Source organism: Podarcis bocagei (assembly GCF_964188305.1).
Source record: "Podarcis bocagei genome assembly, chromosome: W".
In the NCBI taxonomy this organism is placed as follows: domain Eukaryota; kingdom Metazoa; phylum Chordata; class Lepidosauria; order Squamata; family Lacertidae; genus Podarcis; species Podarcis bocagei.
This window is the reverse complement of record NC_138131.1, coordinates 3,649,686-3,671,704: the sequence shown is the minus strand read 5'-3', so window position 1 is coordinate 3,671,704 and position 22,019 is coordinate 3,649,686. Positions and strand designations below refer to the sequence as shown.

The 22,019-nt window shown below is 48.0% G+C and overlaps 1 protein-coding gene and 1 pseudogene across 2 annotated transcripts in view; both read right to left on the bottom strand.

Moving 5' to 3' along the window:
• LOC308577846 (uncharacterized protein) overlaps positions 1–22,019 on the bottom strand; it is an 83,584-nt gene that overhangs the window by 5,498 nt on the left and 56,067 nt on the right. The gene's annotated exons all lie outside the window — the stretch shown is intronic.
• LOC308578044 (patatin-like phospholipase domain-containing protein 7 pseudogene) lies at positions 8,015–20,694 on the bottom strand (annotated as a pseudogene). The gene is made up of 3 exons (XR_014013524.1): positions 20,441–20,694; positions 19,646–19,805; positions 8,015–8,113 (listed from the first exon to the last, which is right to left on the bottom strand). The product of XR_014013524.1 is annotated as a patatin-like phospholipase domain-containing protein 7 pseudogene (transcript).

The following is a 22,019-nucleotide window of genomic DNA, read 5'->3' as shown; positions in this document are numbered from 1 at the left end:
TCTCGGTTCGTCATCCCCACTCATCTTTCCTTCGTATTCCTCCCCCTCGCTCTCTGTCTCCTCCCTTCTCTGCGTCTCTGCTCCTGAACCCCTGACATCCATCCCCCCCTCGAAGCCCCCCCTTCCCCCCTCCCCACTTTCAAGGGTGGTTGCAGGGTGCTCCATCATCACAGGAGTGAATGCCGGATACAGTTCGCTCCTCGTTGCTGGCCGCCAACTGAAGACCTCCGAGTCTTCCTCCTCGCGTTCGTCAACGGTGAGCTGCTCCGCCTCCATTTCAGTGCCGCCGTGCTCGAAACCGAGATCCTCCCCGCACACGTCCATGTCAGTCTCTGCGTCGGTCGCTTGACCTGGCATCTCCAGCCACCTCCGGCGCCACTGCTCCTCTGGCCGATCGTCCCACCAATACGAGGTGTCGGACGCCGAACCCTCCGGTGACCCCTCTGGGGAATGTGTGCGCTGTGCGGGCTCCCCGTCCGAGTCGAAGCCATGGAACGTGCTGGAGGAAAGTGTGGGCGTGAACAACCAGTCGTCGAAGAAGCCTGCTGGCATGGGTCTGTGTGGGAAAAGGGCATGAAACTCGTCCTTGAGCAGGGGTTCCTCCAAAGCGTAGTCTGGCACCCAGCTATTAGCACTAGCCCAGGTGCCCTCTCTGGCTAGGAGGTATTCCACTCCGTCTTCCCCCCATCTGGAGTCCAAAATCTCCGTGACTTCGTTGATGGGGTCCTGCTGTGGCAATCTTCCCGCCTCCGACCGCTCCTGAGACGGACTCGGTGCTGTTCCTGGTTCCTGGAACCTGTGAGGTGTCCTGTAGGGAGTGAGCACCGACCTGTGGAACACCGGATGCATCCTGGAACCCTCCGGGAGCACCAGCCTGAAAGCTACTGGGTTGATCTGCGCTTCGACTTGGTATGGACCGAGTTGCTTGTGCCCCAACTTCTTTTTGGCTAACGATCTGGTCGGCACTGCGTGGGCTGCCAACCAGACCCAGTCTCCCACTCGCATCTCTTCGCCAACCCGCCTGTGCTTGTCCGCTTGCACCTTGTATGCGCGCTTCGCTAGCTCCAGCTGCCGTCGGAGTTGATCGTGGACCTCCTGCAACTCAGACGCGAAAGCGTCCGCCGTCTGCGGTTCCCCTTCCCCCACTCTGTCCAGTCCCGGGAAGGTTCTGGGATTCCTCCCATTGTTGGCGAAGAACGGTGTCACCCCCGTGGACACGTGCTTCGTGTTGTTGTAGGCGAACTCGGCGAGCGGCAGGTAATCCACCCACGTCGCAGGCTGTTGATTGGCATAGCATCTCAGGTACTGCTGCATGATGGCATTGACCCTCTCCGCTTGCCCGTTGGTCTGCGGGTGTCTCGCTGATGTCAGGTTGATTTTGACGTTCAGGAAGCCCATCAGCTTCTGCCAGAAATTCGAGATGAACTGGCGACCGCGGTCGGACAGTATAGACCGCGGCAGCCCGTGCACTTTGAACACGTGATCTATGAACAGTTTGGCTGTTTGTTCTGCCGTGGCCACCTTCGCACACGGTATGAAGTGTGCCATCTTGGTGAACAAGTCCACCACCACTAGTACAGCCGTCTTGCCTCTCGAGCTGGGTAGATCCGTGACAAAGTCCAGGGCCACCCTCTCCCACGGTTCAAATGGCGTTTGCAGCGGTTCGAGCAGTCCCGCCGGTGGTTTGTGCACCGGCTTGGCCCTCTGGCAGGTGTCGCACCTCGCGACGTAGTCCGCGACTTCCCCTCTCAGTCTGGGCCACCAAAAGTCCCTTGCGACTAATTCCACCGTTTTTTCCGTGCCAAAGTGCCCGGCCGTGGGTGCGTCGTGCAACTGCTGCAGTACCTTGGCGCGAAGTTCATCTCCCGGCACGTAGATGGCCCCTTTACGTAAGAGCAAGCCGTCCCGTATCTGGAACTCGTCTCTCTTCGCCGTGCCCTTGTGCACCTCGGCCATCTTCGCCTGCGCGAATGAGTCGTCCTGCAACGCCCGCCGCACCGCATCCAGGTCAACTGTGGCTGAAGCGCACGCCCACGCTGTTGGCGCGAAGATGTGCATGGCTGCCGCTGGCGTCGCCTCTTCGAGGTATTGCGGTTTTCGGGACAGTGCATCCGCCATGATGTTGGTGTCGCCTGGGACGTACTCTATTCGGAAATCGAAGTCAGCAAAGAACTCCGCCCAACGTATCTGCCTCTGGTTCAGGAACTTCGCCGTGCGCCAGTGCTCCAGATTCTTGTGGTCCGTGCAGACCTGCACCGTGTGCTTGGCGCCGATCAGGAAGTGCCTCCACGCCTTGAAGGCTGCATGAATGGCAAGCAACTCCCTGTCCCAGATGGTGTAGTTCTGCTCCGACTTGCTGAGCTTTCTGGAGTAGAACGCTCCCGGTCTCCAGACCCCCTGTGGGTCCCTCTGCAGCAGGACAGCTCCCACTGCTCTATCGGACGCGTCTGTCTCTACCCGCATCGGTCTGCTGGGGTCGATATGCAGCAGTTGCTCCTCTGACGCGAAGAGACGCTTGAGTGCCTGAAAGGACTGCTCTGCCTGCTCCGTCCAGACGAATTTCTTTTTCTTGGAGCTTAGCGTGTCCGTAATAGCCGCCGTCTGCATCGCGAACCCTTTGATAAACTTGCGATAGAAGTTGGCGAAGCCGACAAACCGCTGGACCTCCTTCCAGTTGCGCGGGCTCTTCCAATCCAACACCGCTCGCACCTTGGCGCTGTCCATGGCTAGCCCCTTGTCCGACAACTTGTAACCCAAGAAATCCACCTCCGTCGTGTCGAACTGGCACTTCTCCAGTTTGGCGTACAGTCTATGCTGCTGCAACCTCTCCAGCACCTCCCGAACGTCTTGGTCATGCGCTTGCTGCGACTCGGAGAATATCAGGATGTCATCCAGAAAGCAGACGCACTTCTTGTAGAGGAGTCCTGCCAACACATGATGCATGAAAGCTTGAAAACAGTGAGAACCACTTTGCAATCCGAACGGCATCACTCTGTACTCGTAGGTGCCCAGAGGCGTGAACATGGCTGTCTTCCACTCATCGCCCTCCCTCATGCGGATGAGATTGTACGCCCCTCGCAGGTCCAACTTGGTAAACACGCGTCCCTTGCGCACCGTCGCCAGTAGGTCGTCAATCCTGGGCATGGGGAAATCAGAGGGCTTGGTCATCTTGTTCAAGAGGCGAAAATCCACCACCAGCCTCTTTTGGGGCGTGTCCTTCTTCTTCACAAAGAAAACAGGACTGCCCCCTACTGCCCTGGACTCCCGGATGAAACCGCGCTCCAAATTGTGATCTATGAACTGTTTGAGTTCCTGTAGTTCATCCTCAGACATGGAATACAGCCTCCCCTTCGGTAGCGTCGCCCCTGGTAGGAGGTCAATCTTGCAGTCATATTGCCTGTGCGGTGGTAACTTGTCTGCCTCCTTCTCGCAGAAGACCTCCAGAAAGTCTGCGTATTTGTGGGGGACTGCTTGCAACGTTCCCAACTGCAGTTGTGATTCCTCCTCTTCTCCCTCCTGTCCGGGCAGGATGCAGTGTTCTGCGCAGTAAGAGGAGCCGAAGATCAGCTGTCGCTGGTACCAAGCCAGTGTCGGACTGTGCCTGTCCAGCCAACTCATGCCCAACACAATTGGTGTGTCCGACAGTCGTGTGACGTTAAAACTGATGACTTCCCTGTGGTTGCCAAGGCGCATCACCATTGGCGGCGTTTGCTTCACCACCTGCCCCCCCAGCAACTCTCTGCCATCCACTGTGACGACTTGCAGGGGCAGAGTGGCCGGTAATAGCTGTATAGCGTGCTGCTCCACAAAATCCTGTGCTATAAAGTCTGCGTTGCTTCCAGAATCCACAGAAAGCGGGACTTCGATAGTGACGCCATCGGGCAGCTGGAGAGATGCTGTGAGTTGCACTACTGGTTTGGGTGGGAGGGGGTCTGTGGGTTGCAAGATCGCTGGGGACTGCTTCAGTGATGCGTCTGGCTGGGCCCCAGTGCCTCTGTCTCCAGCCAGACATCGTCATTTCCCTGCTGGTGTTCGCTGTGTTGCGTGGCCGCTTTCACCGTTGCGGAGGCTGCAGTGTGCTTGGAGCTCCTCTGGGGACACTCTTTCGCCAAGTGTTGAGAGCTGTCGCATATATAACACTTCCTGGTCCCTCTAGGAGGTTTAGTCTTGACTGCCGCCGGTGCAGGGGCTCTGGTAGCTGACTGAGCCCTGGCTCCTCCCACCTCCATAGGTTCCACTCCCCCTCCTGGCGGAGGTGTAGATTGTGCACGCGTAGCGTCCTTGGGAACGAAAGAGAAACTTCTCGCTGCTTCGCGCCCTCCACGTCCTTCGTCTCTGCACCATGGACGTTCTTCCAGCCTCACCCCCACAGTCAGCGCCCTTTGGACCACCTCCTGCGTGCTCCGGGGCCTCTCCCCCCTCGCAATTTCGTCTTTAACAGCACTGCTCAAACCCTCCCAGAATAGGTCTCTGACTGGGGGCGAATCCCGGTCCCATTCCAAGGCACTGACCAGCGCAAAAAAGCGGGCGTGATACTGGCGTACGCTCGCCCTCCCTTGTTTCAGTCCATGAATCTCCCGTCGGGCAAGATCCACGTCAATGGTAGATAAAAAGCACGCATCCATCGCTTTGATAAAGGCATCTGCATTCTGAAGTGCCGGATCTTTATCCCTCCACAAATTGCGTAGCCACGCTTTAGCATCCCCATGCAAATGGGATAGTATAAACCCCACTTTCTCTTCCTCATCCCTAAAGTCTTTCGCCAGCAGTTGCAGTGCGCACATTACGTCTGCTCGAAAATTGGGGTACTGTTGTAAATTCCCATCGAAGTGAGCCACAAGCCCTCCTGCTCTCCGTGCCAACCCAACCCCCTCCGGTCTGGGTCCTGGCTGCCCATGCTTAACCAATGCTTCAAACCTGGCGTGGAGATCTCTGTAGGCGGCTGCCGCATCCTCCTCCCTTTTCTTGGATGCCTGTACCTCCGCGTTCAATTGGGTCACTGCCTGTTGCAGCGCTGAAATTTTCTCTGCTTCCGTCATCTCTGCCAACCGTTGTGAGCTCGCTCCCAAACACCAATTTCCTCCTCTAGCTGCTTCTGCCTCCGCTGCGAGGTATCAGGTGTCCGAAGCTTAAATGAGACGGGTCTTACTGTCAGGGCTGCCACTCAGTCCCAGCTCACATAGGACCACGTTAGCCAGCGTTCAGGTTAAAAGAGTCTTTATTGGATTACAGCTTCCATTTCCAAACTGCAATATGCAGCCCTACTTCTTCTAGGTCAGACCGGCGAAGACCCGTCTGAGTCTCCGCCTCTAGCACACCAGCTTAATACCCTAGCCTTGCTCCACCTCCTGCGCCTTTCCCTCCGTCTCTGGGTCCTTCTGCCCCCCGGGGTCTCCTTTTTCCTACTCTCTTCTGACGCGGACCCCCCTGACCCTTCCGCCTCCTTGCGGCGGGCTTTGGGACCTGGTTCACTCTCTGGGCTGCTTACTGCGCCAGCTTCCGCTATATTTGAACTTGGCGCGCGCGCCCAACTCTCAACCTTCCTCTTGATCGTTTCGTCGCTCCCCGAGGTGGGCGTGACTACTCCTGACTCATGCCCTCCCTCCTTCTGAAAGCCTCCGGAACCCGATATCTGGTCCCCTCTCTCCCCGCTGCTCCCGGCTGGGTACGTGGGTCCCGATCTCCAACTGCTGCTCTCTGATTCCTCTCTGGACCCTTCTTCCTGGGGTGTCCCCCTGCTTTCCCCCCTTGCTCTGACCGCTGGCGCTCCCTTCTGGGAATCCTCGGACTCACTGGATAACCTCAGCGATCTCGGTTCGTCATCCCCACACATCTTTCCTTCGTATTCCTCCCCCTCGCTCTCTGTCTCCTCCCTTCTCTGCGTCTCTGCTCCTGAACCCCTGACAGTGGCTATCTAAAGAACTTTTAACTGAGTTAAGATTAAAAAAGGATGTGTACAAAAAATGGAAAAGGGGGGAAACCACCAAAGAGGAATTCAAACAAATAGCCAGCACGTGTAGACACAAAGTCAGAAAAGCTAAAGCACAGAATGAACTCAGGCTTGCTAGAGAGGTTAAAAGCAACAAAAAAGGCTTTTATGGGTATGTTCGTAGCAAAAGGAAGAACAAAGAAACAGTGGGGTCACTCAGAGGAGAAGATGGTGAAATGCAAACAGGGGACACAGAAAGGGCTGAACTCCTCGATGCCTTCTTTGCCTCAGTCTTCTCCGATAAAGAAAACAATGCCCGACCTGAAGAATTTGGAGCAAATGATTCAGCAAAGGAAACACAGCCCAGAATAACTAAGGAGATAGTACAAGAATACTTGGCTAGTTTAGATGTATTCAAGTCTCCAGGGCCAGATGAACTGCATCCAAGAGTATTAAAAGAACTGGCAGATGTGATCTCAGAACCACTGGCAGTCATCTTTGAGAATTCCTGGAGAACAGGCCAAGTTCCGGCAGACTGGAGGATGGCAAATGTTGTCCCTATTTTCAAAAAGGGGGAAAGAGAGGACCCAAATAATTACCGCCCAGTCAGTCTGACATCAATACCAGGGAAGATTCTGGAGCAGATCATTAAGAAAACAGTCTGTGAGCACCTAGAAAGGAATGCTGTGATCACCAATAGTCAGCATGGATTTCTGAAAAATAAGTCATGTCAGACTAACCTGATATCGTTTTTTGACAGAATTACAAGCCTGGTAGATCAGTGGATATAGCCCACCTTGATTTCAGTAAGGCATTTGACAAGGTGCCCCATGATATTCTTGTAAAGAAGCTGGTAAAATGCGGTCTTGACTATGCTACCACTCAGTGGATTTGTAACTGGCTGACTGACCGAACCCAAAGGGTGCTCATCAATGGTTCCTCTTCATCCTGGAGAAGAGTGACTAGTGGGGTGCCACAGGGTTATGTCTTGGGCCCGGTCTTATTCAACATCTTTATCAACGACTTGGATGATGGACTCAAGGGCATCCTGATCAAATTTGCAGATGACACCAAACTGGGAGGGGTGGCTAACACCCCAGAGGACAGGATCAGACTTCAAAACGACCTTGACAGATTAGAGAACTGGGCCAAAACAAACAAGATGAATTTTAACAGGGAGAAATGTAAAGTATTGCACTTGGGCAAAAAAAATGAGAGGCACAAATACAAGATGGGTGACACCTGGCTTGAGAGCAGTACATGTCAAAAGGATCTAGGAGTCTTGGTTGACCACAAACTTGACATGAGCCAACAGTGTGACGCGGCAGCTAAAAAAGCCAATGCAATTCTGGGCCTCATCAATAGGAGTATAGCATCTAGATCAAGGGAAGTAATAGTGCCACTGTATTCTGCTCTGGTCAGACCTCACCTGGAGTACTGTGTCCAGTTCTGGGCACCACAATTCAAGAAGGACACTGACAAACTGGAACGTGTCCAGAGGAGGGCAACCAAAATGGTCAAAGGCCTGGAAACGATGCCTTATGAGGAACGGCTAAGGGAGCTGGGCATGTTTAGCCTGGAGAAGAGGAGGTTAAGGGGTGATATGATAGCCATGTTCAAATATATAAAAGGATGTCACATAGAGGAGGGAGAAAGGTTGTTTTCTGCTGCTCCAGAGAAGCGGACACAGAGCAATGGATCCAAACTACAAGAAAGAAGATTCCACCTAAACATTAGGAAGAACTTCCTGACAGTAAGAGCTGTTCGACAGTGGAATTTGCTGCCAAGGAGTGTGGTGGAGTCTCCTACTTTGGAGGTCTTTAAGCAGAGGCTTGACAACCATATGTCAGGAGTGCTCTGATGGTGTTTCCTGCTTGGCAGGGGGTTGGACTCGATGGCCCTTGTGGTCTCTTCCAACTCTATGATTCTATGATTCTATGATTTGGTCAGTTTAGGAATCAAAATGGTTCCAGGTTGGACTTCCTGTGTTGATCTATGTATGTGCAGTTATGAACATCACCATATATCTAAGACCATAAAATTCCTATCACAGTATCAAAGGATAAAGACATCCAGGAGCCAGAGTCATGGGCTTTGGCTTACCGTGATGACATCCAATATGCTGGGGAGGCTGTGGACACTGTCTCCTGCCAAGACGTCTTTGACCACCACCTCTGTGCTATCCTATTGTGGATGGGGGGGGGGGGGGAGAATAATGAGACCACATTTCAGCTACGCAATTACAAGCTAAGTTCAAAGACCTCTGTGTGTGTCTCTGGGAGTGACTGGCCTTGAAAAGCAAGTAATAAATAAGCAGAAGTGTAGCACCCTGCTTGTGGTTAACGCTTAGCTGGAATGAAATATTCAACGCAGCAATAGAGAAATTAAAATAATTATTTATTTGTCAGACAAATAAATGAGAGGCACAGTGGTATATGGTTACCAAGCTCTGGCCTGGCTCCTGCCATTATGGCCAGCCCTTATATTCCCTTAATCCAGCCCCCCTTTGCTCCTCCTGTGGCTGCCTCTGTCCAATCAGCCTAGTTGGATTTCCTATTGGCTGATTGCTATATCCAATCCTAAAAGATACACCCACATCCTCCTGTCCTTATATGGAACACAAACAGCTATATATTGTTACATCTATAAATGACAAATAAGTAGTAATATATCTTACATGTGTCTCAACAAGGAATCTTAATTACCAGCTCACCTCTTGCCCTCCCTGCCCTATTGCCTTCTAAAACAAATGGTTAATCTTAAATTTTTATCTTAAACATATGTCAAGGATCTTGAGTTTCACATCAACATTGAAAGATATCCTTCATTTGAAGGTTTCTAAACAAATGTCTGACAGCTAATATATCAGGATAGCATTTGATGGCGTCTTCCTGTCTGGCAGGGGGGCTAAACTGCTGGCTGACTTAATTCCAGGATAAATACAACTCTTCTAGCATTTGTTAAATCCTTTGCATAATTACATTTAAGCCAATATATTTAATACACAACACAGATAGCCTCTTAAAAGGAATAAGGCCTTTTTAAAGTAGAGAGAGAAAGAAAAAAGAACTCAGTTTAAAACAGTTTCAGAAGAAGCCTCCCCCCCTTCAGCAAGCTGCTTTTCCCATTAGCTCTTCCTCAAACTCTCTCAGTTTAAGAAAGATACAGCTTTAAAAAGACTTCCCAAAAAAAGCCTCTCTTTCTGTGTCAGCTAGATGCTTCTCCCCATTTGCCTCTGGCCTTAGAAAATACAGCTCAAGGTTTAAGAGAGGCCCATGGTATCATTTTACTATTTGCCCATTCCTAATTATATTTATCTCTGCCTTTGTTATCTTCTGTAACATGTAGGGTCAGTGTCATTACTCAGTCTGTAATTTCAGCTTTTACGACTTTGAGAATTGCTTTCTGCTATCAATCAAAAGGGGCCCCTTTGTCTAGGAAAACATTACCAGTGTTTTCTTAAGCAGCTAGCCTTCTTGCCTGGCATGAAACATTTGAAAATCTACTTTTGAAAATCTAAGCCCTCTTTAATATACAAGTCCTGATCAAACATTAATAAAATGCAGGCTTATGCCTGATGCCTCATTCCCCCCTTTCAAGCTCAAGGACCTTCATCCCAAGTGTCCTTGATAGCTTGACCTTCATCATATTCCTGAGGTAAAGCTCTGTATAGGGCCATGATATGAGGTAGAGTTTCATTTGAAACCATCTTGCTAATTGTACTTCTAAAACATGAAATGATACATGGCATCATACATAAAACCATTACCACTACTGTCAAGAAAAACAAGCAAGACAATAGTATCCCTTTGAGTCCTGTGACATTAGGTAACCAATTGGTGAGCCATCCCATATCCCATCCTTCCCATGTTTGTACTGGGACATGTGCTATATTCTCCATCTTTGTGGCCAACACACGGATTGCCTCACCATTATCTGAAATGTTAAAGCAACAGGCATTCCCTGTCAAATTCAAGACTCCACATAGGCCTCCCTGCTTGGCAAGTACATAATCCATTCCCATTTTCAGCTGCAAAATGGCGGCTCTACTTTCATCCAACTGTTGTGCAATAAGTCTCAAACTCTTGGCCGTTGCATTGGTTACAAGTTCCACTACTGCTTGCAATCGAATTATTCTGTTTAGATTATAAATAGGATCCCGTGCCCCTTGTATGAGCTCACCAGGATTCCAGGAGGCAGGATCATAATAGGCTATAATGCGCTCTGGTGGCCAATCATCAGTACCGCTCCAACTTTGGGTACTTCCTCCTGCTATATGAGAAATATCAGCGTTTCTTCGTGTACGCTTGGCCAAATTAGTGGGCATAATCCACATTGGTGGTAATACCCATCCCAGGAAACAAGTCCCACTCCATTTGGAGGGGAGTTTCTTGTATGCCCATTCTCCACATATCCACCACAACCATCGTGTCTGAGGTCTTTGGTACGTGGAGTACAGAAGGCGAAATAGCAAAAGAGGTAGAGAGTTCACAGTGCAGTATGTTAGATTGCCTTTTTCTGTCACAGTTATGTTCCATACCACTTTCCATGCATGAATAAAAGGAGGTGCACAGGGCAAGGCATCCCGAGTTCGATAGGTAGTATCGTGTGCCCAGGTATTCTTAATATTATCCCAAGTATAGTGACAATGAGAAGAGCCTATCATGGTAGAATCAGCTGCATCTGATGATCTATGTACACAGAATTCCCCTTGTACAGGTATAACTCGTAATGGTTTAGTTGAGTTCCATCCGGGGAAATTCTGTACTTCTGTTTGGTGTGGTATTTCGCTTACCATACCAATGGCATCTAATGGTATCGGTAATAAGGGCATACCTCCCTCTGAATCATCTGGCCCGAGAGAGCAAACAAGGCAATTGGTCCTATTTGCAACATTGGCTACCATTTCAGCTAAACCTACCCACATATTGTGGTCATGGTGGAATCCATATTTAGTCAATTTGGCCAGATTCAAGGACCCTTCCCCTTCCCAAGGGATCAGGATTAATAATAGAATCATGTTGATGTCTAGCATATGCATTCCTTCCACAAAAGATTACCTTATTGTGATAGCAAATAAATATTAGTCCCAATATAATTCCCCCAGTGACAGGAATGGGGAACCACCAAGACCAAAACATATATCCCGAGGATCCCCAATGAGTAATATCTCTGATAATTGTTCCACAAGGGGGTGGGCAGTCAATTAATTGTGGGGCAGTCAATCAATTGTATAAGAGAATCTTTCCTTTCACAATCGCTGGTTCAGATGCTCCTCAAGCTTCAGGCGTGCGCAGGTCAGCCAGCTTCCAGGTTGTGGCTGCAGCAGGCCGGTCGTCTAATGTTGCCCGTGACCTAGCCCGTTCCCGGTAGGGCTAGATACAGGGGTTTTTGGAGAGAGTCAGTTTAAGAGGATTAGAGGGGTCACCTTTGCACGTCCAACTGCCTTCGGACTTCTTCAAACGGGAGTGATGAATCCAGGGGGTCACCTCAGCTACCTTCACCGCTGTTGGAGTAGAGAGCAAGACGGTGTAAGGTCCACGCCACTTAGGTGCAAGTGGATCACGTTTCCACTCTTTCACCCATACGCTATCGCCAGCCTGGAACTGATGAATCGGCTCGGCAATGCTGCACGGCGTGCGCTCGAGGGCCCACCTGTTAAGAGAAACAAAAACACGGGAGAGAGATTGCACTTGTCCCTGTGTCACATGGTCTCCTATTTGTTTAAGATCAGCTGAAATATCCTGAACAAAGGAGGGCGGTCTCCCATACAGGAGCTCAAAAGGTGACAACTTAAGTCTTTTTGTGGGTGCACACCGAACACGAAACAGTGTTATGGGTAACACATCTACCCATCCCAATCCCGTTTCCTGGGTTAATTTTGCCAATTGGGTTTTCAGAGTCCGATTCATTCTTTCAGTTTTCCCTGAACTCTGAGGCCTATAGGCTGCATGCAGTCTCCATTTCACTTGTAGGACTCGACATACTTCTTGTACTACTTGATCAATGAACGCTGGCCCATTGTCACTTCCAATGCATCTAGGTAATCCAAACCTCGGGATCAATTCAGTGAGGAGTCTCTTAGTTACCTCTCGTGCCTTTTCAGTTCGGGTGGGAAAAGCTTCAACCCATCCGGTAAGAGTATCTACAAACACAAGGAGATACTTGAATCCCTTAGAAGGGACCAGCTCTGTGAAGTCCACAATTAGGCTTTCCATGGGGACATATCCCACATGTTGGATTCCAGGAGGTTGTACCGGTCCCTGCCTGGGATTGTTTTTAGCACAAAGAACACATTTCTGTGAAATGCAAGTTGCTAATTGTGATAGGTTAATAATATACAACTTCCGACTGAGACTCTCTCTGGTTGCAGTACCGCCAAGGTGAGTAGATTCATGATAATTTCTTACAATTGTGCCTGCTAGATGATGAGGTACATAAATCCTATTGTCTGGCAGGATCATCCAACCGTCCTTCACAACTGCTCCTTCCTGTTCAGCCCACTTCCTCTCTTCTGGGGTATAGTGAGGTTTAACTTCTTCTGGAACTACCTCTGGTATGAGGGCTGCGATAAATCCTCCCACAGGCTTTTGGGCTGCCTCTCGAGCTGCTTTGTCAGCAGCATGATTTCCTCTGGTTATTGGATCCCTTCCTCGTCCATGACCTTTGCAGTGCATTACAGCAATCTGTTCTGGAGCCCATACTGCTTCTAACAGGATTTCTACTTCAGGTCCATATTTCAAGGCTTTCCCGTGGGCTCCTATTAGACCTCTTTCTTTCCATAGAGCACCATGTGCATGCAGGGTTAAGAAGGCATATTTAGAATCAGTATAGATGTTTGCCTTACATCCGGCTGCCAATTGCAGAGCTCTAGTTAAACCTATAAGTTCAGCTTTTTGTGCCGAGGTGCCAGCAGGCAAAGCTTCAGCTTCCACAACTTCCTCATTGGTGACCACAGCATATCCTGCTCGTCTGGCACCTTCATGCAGGTAACTGCTACCATCAGTATAATATACAACATCTGGATTTTTCAATGGTTCATCTTTCAGATCGGGTCTACTGGAATAAACTTCATCCATTATTTGGAGACAATCATGTGATTCTTCATCATCTACCTCTGGTAGGGGCAGCAAAGTCGCTGGATTGAGCATATTCACTACTCGTAGATGAATCCTGGGATTTTCACACAATAGGCCTTGGTACCTAGCCATCCTTGGGTTCGTTAGCCAATAACTACCCTTATATTCCATGAGTGTCAGAACAGCATGAGGTACATTCACATACATCGTCTGGCCGAAGGTAAATTTATCAGCTTCTTTGACAAGGCTGGCAGTGGCCGCTACTGCCCTTAGGCATGGAGGCCATCCTTTTGCTACTGAGTCCAATTGTTTTGACAAATAAGCTACTGGACGGTTCCAACTTCCTAATCTCTGGGTCAGGACTGCCGCTGCAATCCCATTCTGTTCATGTACATACAGCTGAAAGGGTTTTTCCGAATTAGGCAGTCCAAGGGCTGGGGCCTCCATAAGTCGTTGTTTGATAACTAAAAAGGCTTGTTGCTGCTCAGGTCCCCATACGAATGGGTCCTTTTCTGCACCTCGAGTGCTTTCATGTAAGGGTTTGGCCAGACTGCTGAAATCAGGTATCCATAGTCTACAAAACCCTGCTGTTCCCAGGAATCCTCTGAGTTGTTTCCTTGTGGTAGGTTCCTTGATAAGGCAAATAGCTTCTTTCCTCTCTGGCCTCAATGCTCGTTGTTGGTGTGAGATGTCAAAGCCCAAATATTTGACCTTTTCTAAACATAACTGTGCCTTTTTCTGGGAAACTCGGTAGCCAGCTTCCCAGAGCAAGTGGAGCAGTTCCTCTGTACCTTCTTTACAGGTATCAAAATCCTTTGCTGCTAGTATAAGGTCATCTACATATTGCAGAACCACCTTTTCTCCAGGTATTGAGGGGTAACTTGTTAGATCCTTCGCCAAGGCAGTGCCAAATAAAGTTGGGGAATTTTTGAATCCCTGGGGCAATCTCGTCCAGGTTAGCTGGCCTTTTGTTCCTGTTAAAGGGTCTTCCCACTGGAAGGCAAATATAGGTTGGCTCTGTGGTGCCAGCCGGCAACAGAAGAATGCATCTTTCAAGTCCAATACAGTAAAAAATGTTGCTTCTGGTGGGATCAAACTCAGCAGGGTGTATGGGTTTGGTACATTTGGGTGCAAGGTCTCGATAGCCTGGTTTACGAGCCTCAAGTCCTGCACTGGCCTGTATTCATCTGTCCCAGGTTTTCGAACAGGCAAAAGGGGTGTGTTCCATTCTGATTGGCAGGGCTTAAGCAGACCATATTTTAATAGGCGGTCCAAATGTTTCTGGATGCCCTCTGCTGCTCGCCGGGGTAAAGGATATTGCTTTACAGATACAGGGGTAGCCATAGGTTTTAAGGTTACTACAATTGGAGCTATATTCTTGGCCATTCCTGGTGGGCTATTTTCGGCCCATACTCCTGGTGGCACCTGTAGAGTTCGGAGGAGCTTGTTTAACTCTGTATCCAATGTGGGTTGGACTTGCAGGGCTGACATTAGGCGCCATGATTGTTCCTTAGGTACTGAGAGGGAAATTATTCCTGCTGCCTTTGATGGCAGTTTCATTTCTGGACCTCGAGGAGTGAAGGTGATTTGGGCCTGCAATTTGGACAGCATATCTCTACCTAAGAGAGGTATTGGACACTCAGGTATATACAAAAACTGATGGGTTAAACGATGTCCCCCAATCTGGCATTCCAAAGGTTGGAGGAAAGACCTCTTAGCTGACTGACCAGTGGCACTTTTAATGACTACACTTTTGGATGCCTTTTTCTGCAATAGTTCTGGGAGTACTGAGTATTCAGCCCCAGTATCAATCATAAAGTCTATTAAATGGCTTCCTAATTGGATCGTGACCGTGGGCTCCTGGAAGCCTAACTTTATGGAGTCCGGTCTTTCCTAGTCTTGGGTAAAATCCTCCTCTGCCAGTCCAATGACATTGTCCCTACTCCGTCCTTGTCCAGGTCTCTGATATCTTCCATCTTGGATCATTCCCCGTCCCCGTCCCTGGTTTCTTGGGCCGGAGCCTGGGCCTGGGCCTGGGCGTACTTCTTCCAACCTCAGGGGTTCAGGACACTCCCGCTTCCAATGACCCTCCTTCTTGCAATTTGCACATTGATTCCTTCCCAGTGGTGGATTCCTTCCCCGCCCTCTTCCTCCATTTAAGGGGCGGTAGTCTTGCTTCACTGCTGTGGCTAGCATTACCATCTTTTCCTTCTGCCACTTCTTCTTCTCTTGTTTCTCAGCCTCATCCCTATTCCGATAAACTCGGCGTGCAATGGCCATAATTTGGCTCATCAGCATCCCTTCCCATCCTTCGGATTTCTGAATTTTCTTACGAATGTCAGAAGCGCACTGGGCCACAAATGTAGCAGTAATCATTCTGCTGTTTTCAGGGGCTTCAGGGTCAAAAGGAGTCCATATACGATAGGCTTCTTGCAGCCTCTCTAAAAAGTCTCCTGGACTCTCATTTGGTTTCTGTTCTACTTCTGAGACTTTAGACATATTAGTGGGCTTCTGGCATGCCCTGCGGATACCTTGCACAAGCGTCTGGCGGTAGGTGGTAAGTCTGGCCAGGTGAATTACATTGTTTGGATCCCAATTAGGATCTTCCAAGGGAAAGTTGTCTTGGAGATGACGGTCAATATTATAAATATTTCCCACTCTGGCCTGCTCACGCAAATATATCTGTGCCTTTTCAATTATGTCTCTCCTTTCCTCAGTGGTGAACAGAGTATTCAGGAGCTGGCGGCAATCTGTCCAAGTAGGACTATGAGTATTTATTATTGAAGTCACCAAGTCCATCATAGCCTGAGGTTTTTCTGCAAAAGATGGGGTGTGTGTTTTCCAATTCATCAGATCTGTAGTCGTGAATGGAATATATTGCAGGGTCGAAGTTCGAGGTGGCCGTGGTCCGAGTTGCCCGTTAACCAGCACAGGCTCCTCAAGTGCATCAAATACTCTTCTGAGAGGGGCTACTACGTGATCTTTCTCTTCGCCTTGCTCTAGGGGCCTCAAATCATAGGGGATGGTATTTGTCCCAAGGCGTTCTTTTAGCAGCTTTATACGCCTGGCTGTATTGCTTGCTGACCGATTAAGGTCTCCCTGTAACTTCTGTAATAATTCTCTAGGACTTGGATGTACAGGGGTTTGGGGTAGGCAATCAGTTGTTTCACTAAAAGAGACTGTAGATGGAGTTCTACTGGGACTCACAGATGGAATAACCACTTCTGCTTGGGCTTTATTATAGGCCTCCAATGCCTCCTGAAGATATTTATCATAATCTATCAAGGAATCAAGTTCTGTGACTCCAGCCCCATTATTCATTCCACTTTCTTGCCTTGGGGTTACAACTGGTGGAGTGTTTGGATTGGGCTCCCTTCGATGTGGAGCATAAGGTGGAGGTGGAAGCAGCTCTTCCTCTGGTCCCTCAAAAATGGGTTTGAGTTTATTTGGCAAGATTCCTTTCCTAGCTTCGGCTTTTACAGCCAATAATTTGCATCGTTGGACTTTGCATTCCCTTATCCATGGAGGATTTTTATTTAATGTGCTCAGCCAGGAATCTATATATGAAAATTGTTCTGGGCACCCTCCAATTTCTTTGGCGATGTTAGACCAAAGTTTGCTTACTAAATTTATATCAAAGGTTCCTTGAGATGGCCATTCAGTATTTTGCTTCGGCCACTCTAATTCACATAACGTTCTCAGGCGCTCTGGCGTCATTTTGACTCCATACGCCCCTGAGAAGGCTTTCTTAAAATTATTTAACATACATTCAAGAGGTGTATTTTCCCCTTTTGAACCCCCAACTCCCATTGTATGGCCCTGTGAAGTATCCACTCAGTCACTCACACACACGCTTCGTGGGTTTCCTTGCCCAGATGGAGTCGCCTCACTGGGAACCGAAGTACTACCCACTCCACACTCAGGTCAGCTACAGATTGCTCTGTACTTTCTCACACATACAATGCGTTAGATACTTCACCACACACTACCTCCCATTCTTCCCTTTTCCCCCACCAGATCACCATCTGATGTATCCAACCACCTAGCGTACTCAGTTCCCACTTACTGAGACGCAGAAGTTTGATCAAGACTTCTCTTCCTCCCAATTAATTGGAGGGCCAAAAATCCCTTTGTGCACTTACCCCTGGTTGGTTCCGTTTCCCCCCCGGTCCGTCGCCGCCAGTGAGCAGGGTATCAGACAGACGAGACTTCTGCGTTCCCCCTGGAAAAATTTACCAGTGCGCGCTTGGGTAAGCAGTTTAGAGATCCTCTCTCTTGTACCCTGCTCAGTAGAGCGAAGGGGCTGCGTTCCAGCAGACCACTTATCCGAGTCACAGGAGCACCATAAAATGTAGCACCCTGCTTGTGGTTAACGCTTAGCTGGAATGAAATATTCAACGCAGCAATAGAGAAATTAAAATAATTATTTATTTGTCAGACAAATAAATGAGAGGCACAGTGGTATATGGTTACCAAGCTCTGGCCTGGCTCCTGCCATTATGGCCAGCCCTTATATTCCCTTAATCCAGCCCCCCTTTGCTCCTCCTGTGGCTGCCTCTGTCCAATCAGCCTAGTTGGATTTCCTATTGGCTGATTGCTATATCCAATCCTAAAAGATACACCCACATCCTCCTGTCCTTATATGGAACACAAACAGCTATATATTGTTACATCTATAAATGACAAATAAGTAGTAATATATCTTACATGTGTCTCAACAAGGAATCTTAATTACCAGCTCACCTCTTGCCCTCCCTGCCCTATTGCCTTCTAAAACAAATGGTTAATCTTAAATTTTTATCTTAAACATATGTCAAGGATCTTGAGTTTCACATCAACATTGAAAGATATCCTTCATTTGAAGGTTTCTAAACAAATGTCTGACAGCTAATATATCAGGATAGCATTTGATGGCGTCTTCCTGTCTGGCAGGGGGGCTAAACTGCTGGCTGACTTAATTCCAGGATAAATACAACTCTTCTAGCATTTGTTAAATCCTTTGCATAATTACATTTAAGCCAATATATTTAATACACAACACAGATAGCCTCTTAAAAGGAATAAGGCCTTTTTAAAGTAGAGAGAGAAAGAAAAAAGAACTCAGTTTAAAACAGTTTCAGAAGAAGCCTCCCCCCCTTCAGCAAGCTGCTTTTCCCATTAGCTCTTCCTCAAACTCTCTCAGTTTAAGAAAGATACAGCTTTAAAAAGACTTCCCAAAAAAAGCCTCTCTTTCTGTGTCAGCTAGATGCTTCTCCCCATTTGCCTCTGGCCTTAGAAAATACAGCTCAAGGTTTAAGAGAGGCCCATGGTATCATTTTACTATTTGCCCATTCCTAATTATATTTATCTCTGCCTTTGTTATCTTCTGTAACATGTAGGGTCAGTGTCATTACTCAGTCTGTAATTTCAGCTTTTACGACTTTGAGAATTGCTTTCTGCTATCAATCAAAAGGGGCCCCTTTGTCTAGGAAAACATTACCAGTGTTTTCTTAAGCAGCTAGCCTTCTTGCCTGGCATGAAACATTTGAAAATCTACTTTTGAAAATCTAAGCCCTCTTTAATATACAAGTCCTGATCAAACATTAATAAAATGCAGGCTTATGCCTGATGCCTCATAAGAAATAAGGCAGACACAAACTCTGTGGCTGAGGCAACTTTCAACACAAAGCTCAGCTTGGGATACGCTTATGAGACTGGCTCCCACCACCCACACTCTGCAGGACCTAGGAGGCATAACCACCACCCCAAGGATGGGAAGACTCCTCATTCTTATTAAAGGTAAAGGTCCAGTCGTGACTGACTCTGGGGTTGCGGCGCTCATCTCCCTTTATTGGCCGAGGGAGCCGACGTGCAGCTTCCGGGTCATGTGGCCATTTCTGACAAACCAGAGCAGCACACAGAAACGCCGTTTACCTTCCCGCCAGAGTGGTACCTATTTCTCTACTTACACTTTGACTTGCTTTCAAACTGCTAGGTTGGCAGGAGCAGGGACTGAGCAATGGGAGCTCAGCTCGTTGCGGGGATTCGAACCGCCGACCTTCTGATCGGCAAGTCCTAGGCTGTGTGGTTTAACCCACAGCGCCACCCGCGTCCCCTCATTCTTATTAGTCTTTGTCAAAAGCTATATAATGAAGGTGCCAGGCACATCTCTGTAGAAAGGCTGCCACAGAGAATACCCTCTTGCAGGCCACAACTAAAGAGCAACTAAGGGAGTAATCTCTGTTGATCTTATCACCCGAGAGGGTCTGTAGTGAAGAAGGCGGCCTTTCAGGTATTTGGGGCCTGAGTCATTTAGGGCTTTAAACACTAACCTAAATACCTTGAATTGGGCCTAGAAATGAACTAGAAATCAGTGCAGCTGTTTTAAAACAGGGGTTATATGAGCTCTAAACCAAGACAGGCAGAACTTAGGTAGCTACTGAGCATACAGCCAACAGGCCTCTCAACAGAAAAATTAGAAGTTTCAGAGCATGCCTCCACCTGCTACAGCCCAGTAGTGTCTACTCTGACTCTGCCAAGCAAACAGGGGAGGGACTTTGTTATTATTTGCTCCTTATCCTATATGCTTTACTGCTCGATACTGTTTTAACTGGCAGTGTTTGGCCATGGATGTTGATGACCTGTCAGCTATCCTTACACTTTCTTGGATGCAGACTTCCAGCTTTCCATCCTGCACCACGTAGGTGCTGTTGTCCAGCTGCCCCGGGAGGAAGATGTACTCCCCTTCGTGCAGTTGGACAAAAACCATATGCTTGCAGAGCTCCAGGAAGAGAGGCTTCTCAAAGTGGCCAAGGACCCTGCAGGGAAAGAGATGAGAAGGAGCTTGCACACCAGGCATCCTGCTCCTGGCCTAAAACAGCAATGAGTCCAGAAAGGGGGAAACTCACTGCTACAGGAGGTTGCCGCAGCTGTACAGGTGGTGACCATTTTGCACGTGTTTTGATTGGCGAGTGACCGCCAATGCATGCACTATTTTTAACCCCAGAGGGGGCAGGAGCAGTACAGGGCAGGGAAGGGTGGGGCGGGCTTACACAAGCTTTGCAAACATGTGTGATGACCCAAATCGCAACCCCTGTGCAAACAGAGAGTTGCCTGTAACAGGGGCAAAAGCAGAAGGATTCACCGGCAACCTCGATTAGTCTAAGTTAGAGAGCAGCCCAAAGCCCATTTTTAGAAGGAGAAAACCAGATGCAAGGGGTTAAGATGCAAACATTGCTGCCACTGTGTCTCACTAATGAACTTCTTAGAGGGGCTGGCCTGCTCGTCGCTGGTAAACATGACAAGCTGGTCAAATGGTCCCAGTATGTCAATCCTTATTCTCCTCAAACTGAGGACATGTCAAATCCAATCTTTATGCAAACTCTTTAATGGTAGGGAAGTTGCTACTCTTCAGCCCCCACCGGCCCAGCTCTCTCATCACATTTGCCCTTACCTGACATTTTTAAGCATGTAAAGGACTTCGGAGGGCAAGTGGGAATTCTTCATGTCAAACTCTGTTAAATCTGCCTCGAGCAGAGAGGGTGGAGGCTCCTTCAGCTGCAGGGTGGGGGACTCCTTCTTGAAGTTCAGGATCCTATAGGGAATAAAGCAGAACTGGTTCACCTCACAACATGGCAATCGGGGAAAAGTGGTCCCTTCATCTTCTTCCTCCCCATTTAAACTCAGACAACCCACAGGTCCCTGCATCCCCCAATGCCTCTTTGCCAAGGACAATACTTTGGCATTCTTCCTCATCCGCTGCTGCGGGACCGTGTTTCCAACCAGAGAGTTTGGTAGAGTTGCAACCTGGAAAGGAAGAAAGGTTTCCTGAAGGAAAGAAATCTCAACTCACAGAGGAACATACAGGAAAAAGGCAACCAAGCTGGGATTTTACTATGGGTTCTATTCAGTGTTAGTTTCAATAAATCTACCCTAAGTAGGCCTAACTGAGATCCATTCATTTTAATGTGTCTACCACAAGTAGAACTTAATTGGAGTCAACCCTAAGGCATTAGATTTTTTTTTTTATAATAATTTTTATTACATTTTTTCCAGTTACACATACAACAGAAAAGAGAGAAAACATAGAAAATAGAAAAGAAGAAAAAACAGAAAATCCCGACCGTTTCAACAACTTTTTTCAAATTTCTATCGGACTTCCCCACATCTCCCGCCCAATGCATTCTTAACAATAAAAATTATCAGCAAGTTATACCCTTGTTTCATGTGTTTCTTTGTACTTTCAATTGCAATTTAAGTTTAAATCCCTTATTCTCCATTTGCTCTAGAAATATAGCATATTATTGTTTTTACACATTTAAACTTTGGTTTTTTTTTCATAAATATTATCCAATTTCTTATATAATCCACTCTCATTACTGGGGCTAACATTCCAAGTCATACGGCATCTCAAAGTTCATATAACTTATAATACTTTTGCAAATAATCCTTAAATTTTTTCCAGTCCTCTTCCATTGCTTCTTCTCCCAGATCTCGGATCCTGGCAGTCATCTCAGCTAGTTCCATGTAGTTCATCAATTGCGTCTGCCAGTCCTCCAGTGTGGGCAAATCTTGAGTCTTCCAATGCTTGGCAATAAGAATCCTTGCTGCAGTAGTGGCATACATGAAAAGAGTTCTATCCTTCTTTAACACCTTCTGGCCGACAATGCCCAGGAGGAATGCCTCCGGTTTCTTAGGGAAAGTGTATTTAAACACCTTTTTTAACTCGTTATATATCATTTCCCAGAAGGCCTTCACTCTTGGGCATGTCCACCAGAGGTGAAAGAATGTCCCTTCAGCCTCCTTACATTTCCAGCATTTATTATCGGACAAATGGTAAATCTTAGCAAGCTTGACTGGGGTCATGTACCACCTGTATACCATTTTCATAATGTTTTCTTTCAAGGCATTACATGCCGTAAACTTCATACCGGTGGTCCATAACCTTTCCCAGTCCTCAGACATGATGTTATAACCAATGTCCTGAGCCCATTTTATCATGGCTGATTTAACTGTCTCATCCTGAGTGTTCC